The following is a 5553-nucleotide window of genomic DNA, read 5'->3' as shown; positions in this document are numbered from 1 at the left end:
GTGCTTTAACTGCAGATCATATTTTATTATTTCTGAAAAACCCTTCAAGTCTTAAATTACTAAACTTGTTCTTCACAACAAACTAATTTGTGCCGTTTGCTTTTCTTGTGGCTTTGCAGCTTGAGCAGATTTGTGGACAGTGTCGCCCCCTTCAGGCTGTTTGATGAGCAGCAGGAAGGCATCTCAGTACAGGAACTGAGACAAAATGCTCCTTGGAAAATATCTGACAAAGAGTTTGAAGCCTTCAAACTTAAGGTGTGTGTTTGGTCATCCAACACATGGAGCTAAATGCCAATTATTAATACAGTTTGTAGAAAGTCTGTCTGAATTTGCATATACACTGTATATCTTTTATTGCTTTTAAGGGGCTTTTTTTTTTTGTTTTCCTCTTTTATAGTCGGAGAGTAAAGTGAGGCTGAATGAAATCATCCGAAAGAATTCACAACATACTGCTCTTGTTCTTGTGTGAGTACACTGTTTACTTTGTTTACAAATGTTTAATTAATCACATGTTCAAGAAATCTGTGCCATTATTGCAGCAAACTAAGCATATTTTCAAACAGAATGAAAAGTGATGAATTCTGATGCTGGGAGGCACTTTAGTGCAGTAATTGACATTAGATGATAACTATTACTCCTAGGGTATGTGTAAAAAAGGACCTACTCTTTTTTTTCTTTTATGTTCATGTAAATGTGATTTTTTTTTTTTTTTTTGCTTTCTGTCTACAGGAGCCTTCCAGTGCCACAGAGTGACTGCCCCAGTGCTCTGTATATGGCTTGGCTGGACACTCTGACTTGTGGTCTCCATTGCCCCGCAGTGTTAATAAGAGGAAACCAACAGAATGTCCTCACCTTCTACTGCCAGTAAATCACCTCGATGAAGAAGTCATACAGGACGGGATAACTTAAGGCACTGAATTTTAACAACTCCCTGAAAATGATAGAGAAATAAAAATATAAGTTGTGAAAATATTCTAAAATATATTAACAAGACATGTCAAGATATATGTGTAATTGTACTTCCTGAGGTCTTCCTCACTTACCTAAACGCAAACATCACTTTTCTCACTGTTGGTGTGCAAACTGCATCCATTTGAGCAGCTGGTTTTATTGAAGCTGCTGCAAGCTTTCCTTCACAATAAAGATTCATTCAAAGTCACCAAAATCTTTTTAACCATTAAATATTTATATTTAAAATCATGCTAATTTACATTGGTTTAGTTTTTAATTCACACAACCCTTGATGTGACAGAAATGCTTTCAAAAAACATGTTGCCTTATTTTTCAATTACTTTACACTTTTTCTCTTTATCTCGCCTTTAGTCAAATAAAAGATTTATTTCATTATAAAAATGATAATTTTCACATTAGTATACATTAGTTTCATTAGTATATTTAGTTTTAGCTGTAGCAAAAACATTCTAACTTTGCTTCGGCTGTAATACGCTATATATTTTTTGTTGATGGGATGCTTCTGCTGATTCAATAAGATAATTATCTGGTTAGAACAGAAAAGTTAAAATAACAGGTTTTTGTTTGTTTGTAAACTTTAAAATGACGCACAATTTGTTCATTTATTTTTGTTTGTGTAATATAACTGTTTATTTTCTGATATTAAAAAAATATTGTGACAACTAAAGAGCAACATGTTTTGTTGACATCTGACACTTTCTCATGACAGATCTGAATCTTTATTTTACTATTCAAATGCTAACACAGTGTTCCATGTAAACCATGAACAAAAATTTCATCCAATTAAAATATCAATTGAAAGTGTTGATTTAGAACAAGTACATGAAATAAAATTCTTGGGTGTCATATTAGATGATAAATTCAGCTGGAAACCACAGATCAGCCTAGTAAAATCTAAAATAGCTAAAAGTGTTGCTGTTATAAGAAGAATTAGTTTTGTCCTGGACTACAAATCTTTGCTTATTCTATACAACACACTCATTGTACCACATTTAACATATTGTGTGGAAGTTTGGGGGAATACATACAAAACAAATTTACAGCCATTATATGTCTTACAAAAAAAATCAATCCGTATACTACATAAAGTGGGATATTGGGAACATACAAACCAGTTATTTATCAAATCAAATATACTGAAATTCTGGGACCTGGTAATATTTAAAACTTCACAATTTATGTTTAAGGTCCGAAATCAAAAACTTCCACACAATATACAGAAAATGTTTAGTGACAGAGAGGGTGGTTATAATTTAAGAGGTGAGGGATATTTTAAAAAACAACATATTAGAACAACGAGGAAGAGTTTTTGTTTATCTGTGTGTGGAGTAAATGTCTGGAATGGATTGAATGATGAGTTTAAAAAAATTACAAATGTAAACCAATTTAAAAAACGGATTAAAGAAGAGCTCATTTCAAAATATGATATATGAGATGACTGTTTAATAGTCTATAATGCTATTGATGATATAAATAGTATTTAAAATAATTGTACAAAGTTGAATATCATGTAAAATGGAAACGATTTGTCTTCGTTTTGATGTTATGAAAGTTAATTGATAATAAATTGACAAATAGGAAAAGGGCAGGACATTATAAGATGTATCTTCTACCTGCTCTTTTTCAAACAGAATATAAAAAAAATCAAAAAAACAAATTTGCATGTCACATGGGCAGAATAATTTTGTTATACATTTTATTTCTTAAGTTTGTTTCATTGTATTTCATTTTCTTGTCTTTTTTTTGATTGTTTTTACTGTCTGTTTGAAATAAATAAATAAATAAATAAATAAATAAAATAAATAAATACAAACAAAAATAAATACACCACTGTAATCTGCAAAGAATAAATCCTATGCTGAGAAGGAAATGAGGTGTAAATTAATGTTTATAAAAAGCATATTTTTATCACCTTAGGCCAAAGGTGAAGACAAAGTGATATTTTTGCCCATATCGGTGTGTTCATTTGTCTGTACCATGAGCAAAACATCTCATAGATTAGTGAACAGATTTTAGTGAAACTTTTGGAAATAATCATTTAATGTTCATTTACAACTAAGAATTATTTGGAATCAACCTGATTGAAGTTGGCTACCATAGTCAAAATGATTTTAAATATTTTCTTAAAAATCTAAATCAACATTTTTTTTTTTTCTATTTGTCACACAGGATTTTACTAGTAAACTAACCACAAGGGAGCATAAGCCAGTATCTCTCGTGCCGGTCCCAAGCCTGGATAAATGGTGAGGGTTGTATAAGCAAAGGCATCTGGCATAAAACACTTTTGCCCAAACAAATGTGAATTCTATCAAGGACACCCTACAAACAGGGTGTCGGCGGAAATTGTAGTACTGTTAGTTGAAAACCACAAGGAGGGAAACATGCCAGGAGACAGAGGGAGAAGAGGAAAGTCAAGAGTGTAGGACTGAGGGTAGCAACTCTGAATGTAGAGACAATGACAGGCAAAGGTAGAGAGCTGGCTTACATAATGCATAGAAATAAGGTAGATGTGTTATGTTTGCAAGAGACCAAGTGGAAGGGCAGCACGCCTCACAACATTGGGGCAGGGTTTAAGCTGTTTTACTATGGTGTGGATAGGAAGTGAAATGGAGTAGGGGTAGTTCTGAAGGAGTTAGCAAGGAATGTAGTTGAGGTGAAAAGAGTGTCAGATAGGGTGATGTGGGTGAAGGTAGAGATAAAAGGTCTGATGTTCAATGCTGTCAGTGGTTATACTCCACAGGTTGAATGTGACGTAGAAGAGAAAGAGAAATTCTGGAAAAATCTCAATTAAATGTTAGAGATTATTCCCAGGGAAGAGAGAGTGGTGATTGGAGCAGATCTGAATGGGCATTGTGAGGGAAACAGAGGAGATGAGGAAGTGATGGGCAGCTTTGGTGTCAAGGAAGGACAGATGGTGGTTGATTTTGCCAAGAGGAGGGAAATAGCTGTAGTCAACACCTATTTCCAAAAGAGGGAGGAACACAGGATGACCTATAAGAGTGGAGGGCAGGAGTACACAGGTAGACTACATTATGTGTAAAAGAGATAACCTGAGGGAGATTGTGGACTGTAAGGTTGTGGCAGGGGAGAGTGTGGACAGACAGCTTTAGATGGTGGTATGTAAGATGAGTGTTGTGGTGAAAAACAGGAAAGAGTAAAGGCAGAGAAGAGGACCAAATGGGAGAAAAATGTTGTGAGGAGCCCAGAAAGGAGCTGTTAAAGGCTTTGAGTGGTAAGAAAGAGCTTCCAGATGACTGGGCTACTACAGCAACAATGGTTAGAGAGACATGTAGGAAGGTATTTGGTGTGTCATCTGGACAGAGAAAAGATAATAAGGAGACCTGGTGGTGGAATAGTAAAGTGCAGGAAGTTATCCAGAGGAAGAGGTTAGCCAGGAAGAAATGGGACAACGAAAGGACTGAAGAGAGTAGACAGGAATACAGGGAAATGCAAGGTACTACAAAGAGTGAGGTAGCAAAGGCAAAACAAGAGGTGTATGATGAGCTGTACAAGAGGCTGGACACTAAGGAGGGAGAGAAGGACTTGTATCGACTGACAAAACAGAGGGACCAGGCAAGAAAGAATGTGCAGCAGGTTAGGCTTGTTAAAGATAGAAATGGTAATGTTCTAACAAGCAAGGACAGTGTGATGAGAAGATGGAAGGAGAACCTTAAGGAGCTGATGAATGAAGAGAATGAAAGGGAAAAAAAAGAGTGGAGACCATAGAAACTGTGGACCAGGAAGTGGAAAAGGTTAGTAAGGATGAAGTCTAAAAAGCTTTAAAGAGAATAAAGAAGGGGAAGGCTGTTGGACCTGATGACATACCAGTGGATATATGAAAATGTCTAGGAGAGATAGCAGTGATGTTTTTGACTTTATTATTCAATGTAATTTTTGAGAGTGAGAAAATGCCTGAGGAATGGTTTTGAAGTGTATTGGTGCCAATCTTTAACATCTAGGGTGATGTACAGTCTTGTAGCACTTAAAGGGGAATTATAGCTGCAGTAGAGAGTTCTGAGAAAACTCTGGACTTGCCTGAAAATTTGAACAAACACACTTTGCAGGTCCCTCCTCCTTGTTCTCTGCTGCATTACAGCTCTCCATTCACAGCTCCTCTCCCACAGCAGAGCCTGCCATGAATGTGCAGGATAGTAAGTAGAGCCACTGATGATGGCAGATAAACACCTATGACACATTCACTGGTAGGGATGAAACATCAGCGATGTGCTTTACATTGACTATGGCCTGTTACACCGCCACCCCAGGACGACTAAGGGGAAATTGGTAAATTCTGGCACTGGGTGTAACACAATCAGTATTAGGAAACAGTTGATGTCGGTAACGAAAAACAGTTTATTTTACACTTCGGGAAAGACAAAACCTCTATCACAAGAGGGGAAAAACACACAGGGAAGCTTTAAGCTTCGGGGTCTCCCAGGCCAAAACAACAAACAAAACACCCCCTGCTAACTAGAAAATAAACCAATGCCTTTCTAGAGGAGAACTGAAAAAAGGTACAAATCCTGAACTCCCTAACCAACCACAAAACAGGAGAAAACACTGTAGAACAAAAGAGGCGGA

The 5553-nt window shown here is 36.2% G+C and overlaps 1 long non-coding RNA gene across 1 annotated transcript; it reads right to left on the bottom strand.

Moving 5' to 3' along the window:
• Window positions 1-364: 364 nt before the first annotated feature.
• On the bottom strand, window positions 365-4660 carry LOC119617200. The gene is made up of 2 exons (XR_005233417.1): window positions 1044-4660; window positions 365-931 (listed from the first exon to the last, which is right to left on the bottom strand). It is a non-coding gene; the product is annotated as an uncharacterized LOC119617200 (long non-coding RNA).
• Between the last annotated feature and the right edge of the window lie 893 nt (window positions 4661-5553).

Source organism: Kryptolebias marmoratus, linkage group LG7 (assembly GCF_001649575.2).
Source record: "Kryptolebias marmoratus isolate JLee-2015 linkage group LG7, ASM164957v2, whole genome shotgun sequence".
Taxonomy (NCBI): domain Eukaryota; kingdom Metazoa; phylum Chordata; class Actinopteri; order Cyprinodontiformes; family Rivulidae; genus Kryptolebias; species Kryptolebias marmoratus.
Note: the sequence above shows the minus strand (reverse complement) of the source record. Positions and strands in the feature narration are given on the sequence as shown.